The following is a 17,527-nucleotide window of genomic DNA, read 5'->3' as shown; positions in this document are numbered from 1 at the left end:
TATTAGAAAATAAATCTACTTCTAATATAATAAAATTAAATCTTACAAATAAAAAATTATAAAATTGATTACTAACACCCGACAAAATTTTTTTTAATAAGTTTTTCAATAAATAACACATTAGTTTGACTTACTCCGTTGTTTTTTTGTTTAATTGTCGCTTTTCGTCGAATTTGGCGTTTCTATTTAACTGTCGTTTTGATATTTTATAGATATAAAAACGGAAAAATATATTTTAACAAATTTATACAAACTTAAATAAGGTCCATAAATTTATTTTTTTCTTAATAATGATTTCAAAAATTATAACAGTAGATCAGTGTTAGAATTTGAACTTGAATTCCATAACAACGGCTATAAGCCTAAAGCCTGTAATAACACTGCATAAACACAAAAAAAAAAAATAAATAGAATTTGAACTTGAATTCCATTTCGACGTTCAGACTTCAAAGGGTGAACGAAGAACAAAATCGCCCATTCCTTCTCCTCTCTTTATCTCTCTCGAAACCACCGTTTTTCTTCCGCTTTGATCGTTTCCAGCACCTCCATTCTCTCTTTCCCTTTCAAAGTTTTGGATTCTTTTCCTCAATTTTCACCGAACGTGTTTCTCAGAAAAACACAGCAAAAGTTTCAAGGTTAGTTTTTTTCCCCTTCACTGTAAAATCTAGGAATCTAGGGTTCTTCTCTTCGTGTATTTTGTTTTCCACGTGTCTTCGTTTGTTAATTCGAACGCGTGTTAGGTTACATTTCAAATTTTATTCATCAATTTAGGAAATTAGGGTTTATATTTTTCTATAATATTGTTGAATTGTTTTACGCCTCCAGTTTAGTATTTGATTATAATTTGTTTTGTTGTTTCATACATCCTTGTTTGATTAAGGATGTCAGGGATTATTGTTGGATTGTTAGTGGTGTTTCTGTTGTATCTGCAAAAATTATGTGTCTGTGAAATCCTTGGAAAGGATCAGTTTTGAGAGTTTTCAGAGTTGTTTATTTGATTGCACATCATTCCTGACAAGACAAAACACTTTGACCATTGTTGACAGAGATATTTTCAGCATAGAACTTAAATTTTGTTGTATTGTAATGTAGGATTTTTAATTTAACCATTTATAATGTTTGTTGTGGGTTTCTTATGTTGATTGATTCTTGCAGATTTGGTTAACAACTTGGGTATAATTGCATGCAGCCGAACCGTTGTCTTCATGTAGTTTTCATTGCAAACAGTGATCTAGGTCATGAGAGGTTCAAGTTCAAGCGTTGTTCTAGGTCACACGTTTGCCAAGCACAGGTCAGCTTTGAATATATTAGTTCTTTCATTATCTAGGTCACACTTTGTTTCATTATCTTCTTGTATTGAATATATTAGTTCTTTCATGAAATATTTTGTGTGCTAGTGCACTAGGTCACGCATTCGTGAAGCACGAGTCATCCATTAACTTTGTCATATTGAATTTTACTAGAATTGTATGTATATACTTTATTTGATTCAAGTTGTATAGCTTGCAACCTGATGAGTCATCCTCAAGTTTAGCTATGCAAACCACAATTTTAGAACTGCTTAGGTTTTTCTGGTTTCTAAAAGGAGTGATCTATAATTTGTAGTTTTGTGTCTGTCTTAGAACCTCACTTTTATTTGAAAAACAGAAGAAATTGTGCATCGCGGTCTTTCAAAGGCAAGATGAATTGATCTGCAAACATGGTTGGGAAGAACCGGCAATTTATTTGAAGCATTAATAAAGAATTTGTAGCAGCTAAGGAAGCTCTTATATCTTGATCAAATGATGAAATTGAGGTAATTGATGTAAAATTTGCAATAGTTAATAATCCTGTTTTGTTTATCCTCAAGGGGGTTGTTAATTTGGCTTGGGTGGTATGTTGGGGTGTGCGGGCGTTCTTGATTTATTCTGGGCACTTTCGTTGCCTCTCAATTTCCGTGTTCATTAGACTTCAGTCTCAAAGTTAATGGTAATCGCAAGTTCTGGTATTATTTCGGTTCAGGTTTTGCATCATTTGCTTAGCAGTGGTGGGGCTGTTGATTTATTATTTTTTGTGGAGTTCACTCATGTAGTTCATATTTGTGTGTTGAGGGAGTTAGTGATTTTCGTCTGTGCAAGTGTATGGAGGAGTCGTAGGCTAGGCGGTCTTTATTTTTCAGTCTGAGTCGTGGCATCCGCTGTGTATTTCTTCTGTCACTCTTGTAGTTCATGTTTGGGCATCTGATCTGTACTAAGCGTATTGTGCTTCTCTAGGTAGTCATTGGTAAGTGTGCTAAGTGTATTTTTCTTTCTATGGACATGCTGCTTGTGTATCTCTTCTGTCATGAGCATTTTTTGTGCCTTTGACTATTTTTATTTTAATAAATTTCTTTTTGCCTTGCAAAAATAATAATAATCTGGTATCCAATTATAACAAATGAATTAGTTCCCTCTTGCTAGCTGGTTATCTATATTCTTATATGGTTTTTTTTCTTTCTTTCATATTCATGTATAATCCAGAAACTGAGGATATAGGATGAATTCAGCTGAAGAGATTTTCTTCAAATCTTTCTCACTTTGGGTCCATAGATGATAGTTTGAAATGAACTATATACTTCAGCATCATTTTCCTTTTTCTGCACTTGGCCTCAATTGATACCATGTATTGTTAATGGTGGTTTCAGCTCATTAACAACCTCATGATGTTTCAAATCATGCAAATGGAACCACTGGGAGGGAGTTGACACTTGTTACGGCTCGAAGTTCAAATGAGACTGCTGAAACAACTAGCAAATTGGTATGCTTTCTTCATCCATAGGCTAAGTAATTATTTTATTTTTCGGTCTTTTACTAATGTTGTTTGGGATTGTTCTAGATTGGGTTTGAAGATGATTACTTTTGTTTTTCGGATAAAGTGGGCTGTGAGGGATTCAATGACTCAGCTTGCAAGTAAGTATCTATTAATGATTCATGGGTTTGTTAACTATTTTTGAAGATACTAATTTAAGAAGTTGGAGAATTTAGCCTATAAAAAATGTCCTAATTCTGTACTTCAAGTGTTTGTTTGATGTGTTAATAAAAGTGTAACACATCAAAGTAGAAATTATTTAGTTAGCGTTCAATTTTATTACACTACTCTATGTATTTTGTAAGGGAAAAGCTTTTTCTTAAGAAAATTTAAAGAGAAGAATCGCATGAATAAATCTCCACCCTTATTACATCCACTACCCTTGATGTGCAATTGAATTGATGGTATCATGTCTGCTCGTATAGAATTGAATTAACAGTATTATTTCTTGAAATGGTGGCTTATATGAAATTGAATTGACCGTATTGTTCCTTGAAACAGTGGCTAATATATAATTGAATTGACGGTATCGTGACGGTTCGTATGAAATTGAATTGACGGTGTCATGTCTTGAAATGATAGTTGATGTGTAATTGAATTTACGGTATTATGTCGGCTCGTATGAAATTGAATTGACGGTACTATTTCTTGAAATGGTGGCTTATATGAAATTGAATTGACGGTATTGTTTCTTGAAATAGTGGCTAATATATAATTGAATTGACGGTATCGTGACGGCTCGTATGAAATTGAATTGATGGTATCGTGCCTTGAAATGATAGTTGATGTGTAATTGAATTTATGGTATTATGTCGGCTCGTATGAAATTGAATTGACGGTATTATTTCATGAAATCGTGGCTTATATGTAATTGAATTGACGGTATTGTGCCGGCTCGTATAAAATTGAATTGACGGTATTGTGTTGCCTCGTGTGAAATTGAATTGACGGTATCATGTCTTGAAATGATAGTTGATGTGTAATTGAATTTACGGTATTATGTCAGCTTTTATGAAATTGAATTGACGGTATTATTTCTTGTAATGGTGGCTTTTATGAAATTGAATTGACGGTATTGTTTCTTTAAACGGTGGCTATTTTATAATTGAATTGACGGTATCATGTCGGCTCGTATGTAATTGAATTGACAGTATTAATTCTTGAAATGGTGGCTTATATGAAATTAAATTGATGGTATTGTTTTTTGAAACGGTGGAAAATATATAATTGAATTGATGGTATCGTGAAGGCTCGTATGAAATTGAATTGACGGTGTCATGAATTGAAATGCTAGTTGATGTGTAATTGATTTGACGGTATCATGTCGGCTCATATGAAATTGAATTGACAGTATTATTTCTTGAAATGGTGGCTTATATGAAATTAAATTGACAGTATTGTTTTTTGAAACAGTGGTAATATATAATTGAATTGACGGTATCCTGACGGCTCGTATGAAATTGAATTGACATATCATGTCTTGAAATGATAGTTGATGTGTAATTGAATTTACGGTATCATGTTGGCTCGTATGAAATATAATTGACGGTATTATTTCTTGAAATGGTGGCTTATATGTAATTGAATTGGCGATATTGTTTCTTGAAACGGTGGCTAATATATAATTGAATTTACGGTATCATGTCGGCTCGTATGAAATTGAATTGACAGTATTATTTCTTGAAATGGTGACTTATATGAAATTGAATTCGAGGTAATGTTTCGTGAAACGGTGGCTAATATATAAATGAATTGACGGTATCGTGATGGCTCATATGAAATTGAATTGACGGTATCGTGACGGCTCATTATATGTAACGGTATCGTGACGGCTCATTATATGTAACGGTATCGTGTCAGCTCGTATAAAATTGAATTGACGGTATTGTGTTGGCTCGTATGAAATTGAATTGGCAGTATTGTTTTTTGAAATGGTGGCTTATTTGTAATTGAATTGACGGTATCATGTCTTTAAATGATAGTTGATGTGTAATTGAATTAATGGTATCATGTCGGCTCGTCTGAAATTGAATTAACAGTATTATTTCTTGAAATGGTGGCTTATATGAAATTGAATTGTCGATATTGTTTCTTGACACAGTGGCTAATATATAATAATTTAATTGACGGCTCGTATGAAATTGAATTGACGGTATCATGTCTTGAAATGATAGTTGATGTGTAATTGAATTTATGGTATCATGTCGGCTCGTATATGTCTTGAAATGATAGTTGATGTGTAATTGAATTTACGGTATCATGTCGGCTCGTATGAAATTGAATTGACGGTATTATTTCTTGAAACAGTGGCTAATATATATAAATGAATTGGCGGTATCGTGACGGCTCGTATGAGATTGAATTGATGGTATCATGTCTTGAAATGATGGTTGATTTGTAATTGAATTGACGGTATCATGTCGTCTTGTATGAAATTGAATTAACGGTATTATTTGTTGAAATCGTGGCTTATATGTAATTTAATTGACGGTATCGTGTCGGCTCGTATAAAATTGAATTGACGGCATTGTGTTGGCTCCTATGAAATTGAATTGACAGTATTGTTTCTCGAAATGGTGGTTGATATGTAATTGAATTGACGGTATCATGACGGCTCATATGAAATTGAATTGACGGCATCGTGTCTTAAACTGATTGTTTGTATGAAATTGAATTGACAGTATTGTTTCTCGAAATGGTGGCTGTTATGTAATTGAATTGACGGTATCATGACGGCTCATATGAAATTGAATTGACGGTATCGTGTCTTAAACTGATTGTTTGTATGAAATTGAATTGACAGTATTGTTTCTTAAAGTGATAGCTCATATGAAATTGAATTGACAGGATCGTGTCTTAAATGATTGCTCGTAAGAGTTTGATTTTTTAATCAATTGTTCATCACTCTTTCCGAAGCAAAATACGATTAACAGAGTGAGATGAAATTTGAGTAAAAGAAAAGTAAATCTTTTTACTTCAATACTCTATAAATCTGCAGTGCTTTTAAGGTATTCTTTGTAAGTATTATGAATTTAATTTACTTTAAGTTTATCTGAAATTTTGATGCAAGATTTCACATTTGATCTTATATGATTTTAATTTGATAAAATGATATGATGATACCGTGTTTTGATGTCAGTGAATCAAAAATACAAAAAAAAAAGGTGGCAAACGGAAAATAGGACTCGAATGTATGTCGGCTTTTAATGACCTCTATTTTGATTGAACTTTAATGAATATGCAGTTCTCTCAAACATATTTATAACATGAAGTTCATGATAAGACGACCCTAAATGGAATGATAGTTGAAACATGATAAATTGAGATGATGGTATAGAATGCGAATTTTAATATTTGAGCCTACCTGGTTGGATTGTATTGTGCCTCAATGATCTTTGATTGGAAAATATGATATTTGAACTTATATAGTTCTAAATTCGATAAAATGGAACGATGATATTGTGCCCAAATAATATTGGATGGTGTCAAATAACCGATTATCCCAAAACCTTAAGGTGTTAGGATAGAGCCATATCAATGGTTTTATATTAATTCTAACATGCCCCCTCACGCAAGAGCCCACTTGGGCTTGAAACGTGGATAATGCATAGGCCCACCTACCATATGCTTAAATTCCACTTTTTAATTAGAAAGTGAGGGGAGCGGGGATCGAACTCTAAACCACTTAGTTATAGAGGCTCTGATACCATGTCAAATAACCGATTATCCCAAAACCTTAAGGTGTTAGGATAGAGCCATATCAATGGTTTTATATTAATTCTAACAGATGGAAAATTTGATAGATGGATTTATAAATTGTATTGACGGGATCGTGTTGGCTAGTATGAGATTGAATTGATGGGTTGTGACTTGAATGGTAGTTGATATGTAGTTGAATTGACGGTATCGTGTCGGCTTGTATGAAATTGAATTAACGGTATTGAAGTGACGGTATTGTGATAACGTGTTTCTCAGAAGAACAAAGCAAAAGCTTCGAGGTTAGTTTTTCCCCCCTTCTCTAGAATAAAATTTAGGAATCTAGGCCGGATACCAAATTTTCAAAAAAAAATTTAGGAATCTAGGGTTTTTATCTTCGGCATATTTTGTTTTCCACTTGTCTTGTCTTCGTTTGTTAATTTGAACACGTTAGGTTACATTTCAAATTTTATTCATCAATTTAGCAAATGAGGGTTTATATTTCTGTAATATTGTTGAATTGTTTTACGCTTCCTGTTTAGTATTTGATTATTATTTGTTTTGTTGTTTCATACATTCTTGTTTGATTGAGGAAAAGAAGCAGCAAATCATATGAACCCTTGTTTGATTAAGGATGTCAGGGATTATTGTTGGAATGTTAGCGGTGTTTCTATTGTATCGTTATTATATATCTGCAAAAATTATGTTTCTGTGAAATCCTTGGAAAGGATCAGTTTTGAGAGTTTTCAGAGTTGTTTATTTGATTGCACATCATTCCTGATAAGACAAAACACTTTGACCATTGTTGACAGAGATATTTTCAGCATAGAACTTAAATTTTGTTGTATTGTAATGTAGGATTTTTAATTTAACCATTTATAATGTTTGTTGTGGGTTGCTTATGTTGATTCTTACAGATTTGTTCAATAACTTGGGTATAATTGCATGCAGCCGAGCCGTCGTCATTTCAAACAGTGATCTAGGTCATGAGAGGTTCAAGTGCAAGCATTGTTCTAGGTCACGCGTTTGCCAAGCACAAGTCAGCTTCTTCACACAAGGTTATTTCATACCATTTCCTCCTCCTACTCCCAACCTTATTTCATTATCTTCTTGTATTGAATATATTAGTTCTTTCATGAAATATTTTGTGTGCTAGTGCTCTAGGCCACGCATTCGTGAAGCACGAGTCATCAATTAACTTTGTCATATTGAATTTTACAAGAATTGTTTGTATATACTTCATTTGATTCAAGTTGTATAGCTTGCAACCTGATGAGTCATCCTCAAGTTTAGCTACGCAATCCACAATTTTAGAACTGCTTTAGTGGTTTTTCTGGTTTCTAAAAGGAGTGATCTATAATTTGTAATTTTGTGTCTGTCTTAGAACTTCACTTTTATTTTGAAAAACAGACGAAACTGTGCATCTTGTTCTTTCAAATGCAACATGAATTGATGTTCAAACATGGTTGGGAAGAACCGACAATTTATTTGAAGCATCAATGAATAATCTGTAGAAGCTAAGGAAGCTCTTTTTGCTTGAGATCAACTGATGAAAATGAGGTAATTGATGTGAAATTTGCAATAGTTAATAATCTTGTTTTGTTTTTCCTCAAGGGGGATTGTTAATTTGGCTTGGGTGGTATGTTGGGGTGTGCTGGCGTTCTTGATTTATTCTAGGCACTTTGGTCGCCTTGCAATTTCCTTGTTCGTTAGACTTCAGTCTCAAAGTTAATGGTAGTAATCGCAAGTTCTGGTCTTATTTCGGTTCAGGTTTTGCATCATTTGCTTAGCAGTGGTGGGGTTTATGATTTATTATTTTTTGTGGATGGTAGAAACCAATGAGTCCTGCAAACGGAAACAGTAGAGACAATTCCATGAATGCCAGGAAACAGAAGCAATTATAATAATAGGGTGTGTATTATTTGATAATAAAAGATAAATAGCAGTAGAGGGTTACTCTAACTACTCCCAGAGCACAGCTCCGACACAAACCCAGAGAGGAATCGTACTCTGGCCTTAACCTAAAATATTCTATTCTCTACCTCTAGAACCCTAGAGTCTTTTCTTAAATACTATTAAGAAAATTAAAACTAAATAATATCTTTACTAAGAAGATACTATTCTATAGTACTAACGAAATAAATTACATAATATCTTTCTTTTATAATACTATTAAAATATTCCTACTACTTAGACACCCTATTTAATTACTTAAATACCTCCGTCGTACTTAGCCACTATTTTTCTTAACCTTCCTTTCATAAACTCTCCATATTTTGGGTTTGCCAATAATACCCTTTTCCGCAGTGGTCCCATCAGTGGAGTTCACTCATGTAGTTCATTTTTTTGTTGAGGGAGTTAGTGATTTGCGTCTGTGCAAGTGTATGGAGGAGGCGAAGGCTAGGCTGTCTTTATTTTTCAGTCTGAGTCGTGGCATCCTCTGCATTTCTTCTGTCACTCTTGTAGTTCATGTTTTGACATCTGATCTGACTAAGCGTATTGTGCTTCTCATGGTAGTCATTGGTAGGTGTGCTAAGTGTATTTTTCTTTCTATGGACATGCTGCTTGTGTATCTCTTCTGTCATGTGCATTTTTTGTGCCTTTGACTCTTTTTATTTTAATAAATTTCTTTTTGCCCTTGCAAAAATAATAATAATAATCTGGTTTTATTTTTTCTTTTTTTCTTTCATCATCCTCATGTATAATCCAGAAACTGAGGATATAGGATGCATTCAGCTGAAGAGATTTTCTTCAAATCTTTCTCACTTTGGGTCCATGATAATAATATGCCGCTACCAAATAAAACTCATTATTATGGATGATAATTTGAAATGAACTATATACTTCAGCATCATTTTCCTGTTTCTGCACTTGGCCTTAATTCATACCATGTATTGTTAATGGTGGTTTCAGCTCATCAACAACCTCATGATGTTTCAAATCATGCAAATGGAAGTACGGAACCACTGGGTGGGAGTTGACACTTGTTACGACCCGAAGTTCAAATGAGAGTGCTGAAGCAACTAGCAAATTGGTATGCTTTCTTCATCCATAGGCTGAGTAATTATTTTATTTTCCGGTCTTTTACTAGTGTTGTTTGGGATTGTTCTAGATTGGGTTTGAAGAGGATTACTTTGGTGTTTCTGATAAAGTGGGCTGTGAGGGATTCAATGACTCAGCTTGCAAGTAAGTATCTATTAATGATTCATGGGTTTGTTATCTATTGTTGAAGATCATAAATCAAGAAATTTAAATATCTTATTCTTAAATTTTTTATACGGTGGCCTGCGAGGATTTGTGCAAGAGAATTAATTTCTCTCAAGTTCAAGCAGTTGGAGAATTTAGCCTATAAAAAATGTCCTAATTGTGTAGTTCATGTGTTTGTTTGATGTGTTAGTAAAAGTTTAACACATCAAAGTAGAAATTATTAAGTTAGCGTTCAATTTTATTACACTACTCTTAGGTGTTTTGTAAGGGAAAAGCTTTTTCTTAAGAAAATTTAAAGAGAAGAAATGCAAGAATAAATCTTCACCCTTATTTACATCTCTTAGAATTGAGTTTTGGGCCTAACTCATCCTTACAAAACCGGCTTGTAAGGTGAGGATTGCCTCTAGTATATAAACACTTAGTCAGACCATCTCTCAACCGATGTGGGACTCTTAACACACCCCCTCACGCCCAGCACTATTGGGCTTGGTGCGTGGATATAAACGGTAGGTGGTCCTATAGCGGGTGGATATAAACGGTAGGTGGCCCGATAGCGGAAACCTGATAATAGGTGGCCCAACGGATCGTGGAGAGGCTCTGATACCATCTTAGAATTGAGTTTTTGGCCTAACTCATCCTTACAAAACCGGCTTGTAAGGTGAGGATTGCCTCTAGTATATAAACACTTAGTCAGACCATCTCTCAACCGATGTGGGACTCTTAACAACATCCACTACCCCCCATGATTTTCACAAAAGAAGCAGATTAAAGTGACACCATCTTTTAAGATATTGCCATGTGTTTGATTCTTGTATTTCTTCTTTTGAATCCTTCGTAACAAATAGCATCGCTCGTTTTGTAATAGATGTTTTTGTAAGGTTCAATTTGGTCACACTACTCTATATTAATTTGTATGACATTATATTAATTCTAAGTTTATGTTTTAGATTATTACTCTATGTAAAACTGTGGTACATGGTTATATTTAAAATACTGGTTGACATATAGAAAGTAATATAATGATGGTGTGCAGCTGTATATTCTGCATATATGCAGGATTTTTTTTTTAATAAAAAAAATCACTTGTTAGGTTGGTTAAAGAAGGCTGACTTGTTTCAAAAAAAAAAAAAAAAAAAAGCTGACTTAAAAAAATGCTTCTTAGGTCGGGTGCATATGCAATTTTGAGGTTATGGATACCACGCCTTCTAAAGTCGGGTGAGGCATGACCGACCTAACAAGTTTTTATTAAGTCAATTCAAAATTTGACTTAACGAGTCAAAACTTGTTATGTCGCCAACTCTTAAGTCAGGTACGGAACCGATTTAAAAAGCCTTTTTTGCACTAGTGGCATGTTGGTGTGACTAGAAATCTGGGCCCCTCTTCATGTTCGGGGCTTAACAACCAGATATTTGCTTACTAAGGTGACATATCTTGGTTTCTTCTTTCTTTAAGCAATCCATAGGACTAGGAGAGTGTGATGTATTTAACTATCATGCTGCTCTGTGCTGGTAAGTTATTGCTTCTATTATTGATAATTTAATATACTTTTCTTCTAACTAATCTATGATTTCAATGACAGTTCCTTCTGTATGGAGAGCCAAACAGAAGCAGCTTTTACTTGGTCAATTTGCCACAATGGATTTTGATTCCTGGATGGTTAAGTTTTGTGATTGCAAACTTAAAAGGTCATAAGTCTAACTCTCACCAACAAAACTACCTGCGGCACTGCTTTCCTCAATCCAAGATCCCCTACATCCACCGATGGTGATCGTTACGTTACAGCTCCTGGTATGTTGACCTTCTCAACATATCTGCCAAACAGAAGCAGCTTTTACTTGGTCAATTTGCTACAATGGATTCGAATTCCTGGATGGTTAAGTTTTGTGTATTGCAAACTTACAAGGTCATAAGTCTAACTCTCACCAACAAAACTGCCTGCGGCACTGCTTTCCTCAATCCGAGATCCCCTACATCCACCGACGGTGATCGTTACGTTACAGTTCCTGGTATGATGACCTTCTCAACATATCGTGAACCGACTTCATGATTCCTCTCATAAGGAGTTCGACAAGATTCAGATGTACTCAGATGGCTGGCTGACCTAGTCAAGTGTAATTAGTAGGTATCTTCTTCTTTCTCATCTTCTTTATTTTATTTGTTTCAATCTGGATTTTATTGCTTAGATTTATAGGGGTCTCCACTTGATTGTGGAGCTCTTGTTTTCTTATTGATTGGTAATGGTTAAGATTTGCGATTTACTTAGGTCTTTCCGAATCTTATGTTTTGTGACGACTTTTAATTTTGATTATCATGATTTGTGGCCATAGTAGTTCTTGGTGTTGTCCTCTCCTTATCTAACATTGCTTTGCACGTTCTCATATCCTTTTGTCATCCGCTTTTTGCCTTCACCTTCCCTTTTTCTCGTAGAAGTCAAAAGTTGTATAGGTTCTGGTTGGGAACTGTTCATATAGGCTTGAATAAGTGTTACTCCTTGGGGACTCCTCGGGTATGTTACCATGTTTTGCATTATTTTGTAGAAACTATTAATGAACACAAGGACTAATACCATGGTAAGGAGTATGATCGTTATGTTACGTTATGGCTCCTGGTATGATGACCTTCTCAACATATCGTGAACCGACTTCATGATTCCCTCTCATAAGGAGTTCGACAAGATTCAGGTGTACTCAGATGGCTGGCTGACCTAGTCGAGTGTAATGTGTAGGTAACTTCTTCTTTCTCATCTTCATTTTATTTGTTTCAATCTGGATTTCATTGCTTAGATTTATAGGGGTCTCCACTTGATTGTGCAGCTCTTATTAGCTTATTGATTGGTAATGGTTTAGATTTGCGATTTCCTTAGGTCTTTCCGAATCTTATGTTTTGTGACGACTTTTAATTTTGATTATGATGATTTGAGGCTATAGTAGTTGTTCTTGTTGTCCTCTCCTTGTCTAACATTGCTTTGCACATTCTCATATCCTTTTGTCATCCGCTTTTTGCCTTCAACTTCCCTTTTGCTTGTAGAAGTCAAAAGTTGCATAGGTTCTGGTTGGGAACTGTTCATAGGCTTGAGTATTTAGGAATTGAATAAGTGTTGCTCCTTGGACACTTCTCTGTATAAACTATTAGTGAACACAAGGACTAATACCATGGTAAGGAGTATGATCAATTGGAAGGGCTTAAAAATGCTCACTTATACGGTTTGTATACAAAAAGAGAATTTAGCACTATTTTAAACATGAGTTAATAGCTAGGCAAATGGCAATACTAAATCGGTAAATTCAAGTGAAATGTATGCATCTGCTGTCATACAATCCTTGAATACCAAAAGAAAATGTAACACCAAGTCTTAGAGTAAAACTAAAAGCCCCACTTAAAAATTGTCACATAGCATATATGCTAAAGTATTATTCCAAACACAACATTAAGTGAGCATAATTGTCAAATTTTGAATCACATCAATACCTAGCTCAAACCCTCACTAGTAGAAAAATGACATATTACATAAGCATTTTACATCTGTGGAACATGTGTCAGATGTGAAAAGCTATATGGAGTAGTCTTTTCATCTGGTTTCAATATACTTCAATGTACCAGAAGCATAACTAAACGCGGTGGCAATCTTGTAATTATGGTGAAAATTATCTAAAATATATATATATCTGGCCATATTTAGCCTCAGATATAAAAAGTCAGGTTGAATAAAAAAAATAAAATAATATTTTTGGAAAAATATAGTGATATATCTCTCTATCTCTTGTAAGACAAAAAAAAAACGAGCTGAATACAAAAAAAAAGAACCCGATACAATCCCTCTCTCTCGCGATGCAAACCCTCATCAGCGCCGTCCTCTACCGGCGACGAGATTGAACCCTCAGCGCCGTCCTTTATTCAACTCACCACCACCGCCTTATCTCAGCAGTCGTCCTCTCTCTCTTTCTCTCTCACTCGCAGTCGTCCTCTACTCTCACGAACCCTAACTTCAAATCGAAGCTTGTCTTTCTTTCTCCGGCCTCTACTCTCACGAATCGAAGGTTGTCCTCCTTTCTCCGGCCTCTACTCTCACGAATTGAAGCTTGTCTTTCTCTCTCACATCGATTCAGGTACTCTTCTTTCTTTTTTAATCCTTTTTAAATATTTTCCTTTTCGTGATTTCTTTGTGTTTGTGGTTTGTTACTTGGTTTTAGCTCTTAGCTCTTTGTGGTTTGTTACTTTATTTTGTTTCTACTGAAATGTTTCTTTGTGTTTGTGGTTTATTTTGTTTCTACTGAACTGTTACGTGATTTGGTTTTAGCTCTTATTCTTTGTGTTTGTGTTAAACTTTAGTGGTAAAGTTTAGCTCTTATTCTTTGTGTTTGTGTTAAAGTTTAGTGGTAAAGTTTAAGTGATTCATTTAAGTGATTAGTTTCCCATCGGGTACGAAACCAATACTTTAATTTGTGTTACCATGTTTTAACTTAATTTCACAACATAGGTATGGATCGTAGTTGGATGAAAGCTAATAGATTAAGTGTTGAGTTTGAACAGGGAGTGATTGAATTTCTTCGATTTGCTGAAATCAATCTTCCATCTCCCGAAAGTAATGCTAAAAAAAACCTTTCGACTCCCGAAAGTAATGACGAAAAAAATCTTCCCCCTAAAAGTAATGTACATTTTCGATGTCCATGTGTTCTTTGTGGAAATAAAAAAGAAATTCATAAGGACCAAATCTTTAGTCATCTCATTTGCAATGGGATTTGTCAAAATTATACAAAATGGATATGGCACGGTGAAGAAGTAACAAAGCGAAATGTGTCCCAAAGCGAAAACGTTAGTCTAGATATGGATGATCGTCTTGAAGACATGATGCGTGATATCGGAGAAGACTCGTTTAAGAGGGCTCATGTGCATGATACTTTGTGCAGCGACAAGGATACACCTTTGTACACGGGATGCACAAATTTTACACGTTTGTCAGCGGTGTTAAAGTTGTTTAATCTGAAGGCAAAGAATGGGTGGACCGACAAAAGTTTTAGCGAATTGCTTGAATTGTTGACACAAATGCTTCCTGAAGGTAACGTAATACCAAACCGGTGTTACGAGGCGAAGAAAGTATTGTGTCCGATGGGTTTGGAGTATGAAACGATACATGCATGCCCTAATGATTGCATATTATACAGAAAAGAGTTTGTAACTCTGATCATTGTTCGAAGTGCATGGCGTCACGCTACAAAAAGAAAGATGGTGATTCTAGTGATGATGTGGTGACGAAAAAGGGTTCTCCCATGAAAGTTGTATGGTACCTACCAATAATTCCAAGGTTCAAGAGATTGTTCGCTAATGCAAATGACGCAAAGAATCTTAGATGGCATGTAGAAGAGAGAAAATGTGATGGACAAATTCGCCATGTAACACCAAGTCTTAGAGTAAAACTAAAAGCCCCACTTAAAAATTGTCATATAGCATATATGCTAAAGTATTATTCCAAACACAACATTAAGTGAGCATAATTGTCAAATTTTGAATCACATCAATACCTAGCTCAAACCCACCAACAATTTCAATAGGTAAATTGAAATAGACCAATTTAAGTGGAACTCTGAATTGACCCTCAAGTTACTATAAATCAAGTAAAAAGCTTTAAATGGTTGAATGCATCTACACATATTATCTATGGTATGATTTTTATAAGAGTATTTAGACATGTGCACTATTGTATTATCGCATGTGCTAATTAGAGCTAACTAATTCTGTTAGCACAACTGTCAGTTACCTGTTATAAAAGGTTAAGTCTCGAGCATGTATATAAGCCGAGACTCACATTCATTGTGATTAACAATTCAGAAATGAAAAATCAACTACAGTAATATCTAGAATCTAATGATTTTGAACCACACCTTAGACCATATACAATGGGAGTTGAAAGTTGAAAATCATTGGAGGGGGGTGTTGAAAGATGATGTGGAGGAGGGAAGAGTTGAAACTATTCAACACAGTTGAACATGACTTAGAGGGACACGCGGCGCGCTCGCAGTGGCTGAAAACTGGTGCTGTAGTACACGTGCGGCAGAGAGAGTGATGTTGCAGACGGACGGAGAGAGAAAGTGTTATTAGACACGTGTTATAATCTGATTGGCTGGACGGATTTTTATCATAATAATACTTCGAACTCAATTATTTCATCGCAAAATAATTTTTTTTTTTTTTTTTTTTTACCAAAATTCATGATTTTTTTTTTGTCTATAAATAGAGACTTGGTTCATTTGATATGAACACAAAAAAAAACGGATTTTTTCACTATATTAATCTTATTATTATTATTATCTTCCTATTAGTGTTAATCTTGAAGTATTAGTCTTTTTTTTAGTGAAATGGATCCCAATAATCATTTCAACACCCAAAATTCTTCTAATCATCCCAACAATTATCAAAATCCAAATCAATTATTTGTATCGTACTAAATTATTTAAATAAATTTTGCTTTTATTAAAAAAAACTAAAAAATAAATTGTTAAGTGTTTATTATTTTAATTTAATTTTAATCGATAATTGTAATTTTATGTAATCATAAAAACAAAAATATAAATTTATATAAGAATATGAAATAAAAAGTGGTGGGGTAGAAAAAGTGGTGGGGTAGGGTGTTGAATGAAAAAACCATTGAAGAATGTAAAAGTTGAATGAGTGTTGAATGATTAGGTGAAAGAAAGAGAAATGATGTGGAGTGTTGGGAAGTGAAAAAGTGGCGTTGAAGATTTTAAACCATTGTACATGTTCTTATACAAACATGTTTTATATGTTAAAACAAGTTAGGATACCAAATTCCCATGTTCAAGTCTGTAGGTACAAGTACTAGGCGTGATATTGTCACAAAACCTCTGCTTATAGTTATGTTTTACCAACTAAAAAAAACAGATTAGAACTCATGATATATTTTACTCGAAATTGCTAATTTTAACAATGTCTAGGTCAAGTGGGTGTAAATAGTAGAAGTCAGATTTAGAGATATAATTTTTTACTCTAAATTTGGTACACAAATTTTGCATGTCAAAAGGAATTTTATGCAAAAGTTGTAAGTTTGAAAGAATTTACGACACTTTAAGCGGAACTATAAATAAACCAGCAAAAGTTTTCTATTTATTTTCCAAACCAATTAGCGATAGCAAGAATGGATATGAATGGCCACAAGTGGATACTGTTTTGAGTGACTTTTGTGAACATTATCACGATTGAGTTTTTAATCTTTTCTCTTCACATTTTCATGTTATATTGTCCTAACAATTTAGGAGTTTTGTCTATTTGTTCTGTCATACGCTTATTTTATTTTTGTTGTCTTTATAATATACTAGACGGCGGCCCGTGCGTTGCACGAGTTCGGCAGAGCATGATTTATATACCAATCATGGTTGCTATGAGCCAAGGAAGCTAGTCATAAGCATATGAAAATTCCTTAGGGGGGGTATCATTTATATATCAATCATGGATGCTATGAGCCGAGGAAGCTAGTCATAAGCATACGAAAATTACTTCGGGGGAGCATCATTTATGCATCAATCATGGATGTAAAGGATATGGTGCAATACGGATATATCATGTAGTATAATAAAGTGTACCAATTATGATAGGTTAGCACAAAAAGAGTACGAACCATTGTTGATAATTATGACGCGAAAACTAAAAATTTAGATAAGCGGCATGCAGAAATTACAAACCTTTGTATCAGGAACGCATAAAAATTATGAATCTATGTGAATGCTCAAATATCGAAGTATCATGAAACTTATATGACACAGAGATTAAGACCCGTTACATATAT

At 34.3% G+C, this 17,527-nt stretch overlaps 1 long non-coding RNA gene across 5 annotated transcripts; it reads left to right on the top strand.

Moving 5' to 3' along the window:
- The first annotated feature begins 421 nt into the window (after positions 1–421).
- On the top strand, positions 422–17,527 carry LOC123913049. Of its 5 annotated transcripts, XR_006811542.1 has the most exons (13): positions 422–635; positions 1,156–1,291; positions 1,648–1,795; positions 2,499–2,775; positions 2,854–2,927; positions 7,474–7,580; positions 7,933–8,082; positions 9,436–9,556; positions 9,635–9,708; positions 11,309–11,851; positions 12,267–13,766; positions 13,808–13,835; positions 14,207–14,636. It is a non-coding gene; the product is annotated as an uncharacterized LOC123913049 (long non-coding RNA). The 5 variants fall into 5 exon arrangements; XR_006811544.1 differs by lacking the exons at positions 12,267–13,766; positions 13,808–13,835; positions 14,207–14,636 and adding an exon at positions 17,061–17,527; XR_006811543.1 differs by lacking the exons at positions 13,808–13,835; positions 14,207–14,636 and having other exon boundaries at positions 2,854–7,580; positions 11,309–11,517; positions 11,633–11,851; positions 12,267–13,248.

Source organism: Trifolium pratense, linkage group LG3 (assembly GCF_020283565.1).
Source record: "Trifolium pratense cultivar HEN17-A07 linkage group LG3, ARS_RC_1.1, whole genome shotgun sequence".
NCBI lineage: Eukaryota > Viridiplantae > Streptophyta > Magnoliopsida > Fabales > Fabaceae > Trifolium > Trifolium pratense.
Note: the sequence above shows the minus strand (reverse complement) of the source record. Positions and strands in the feature narration are given on the sequence as shown.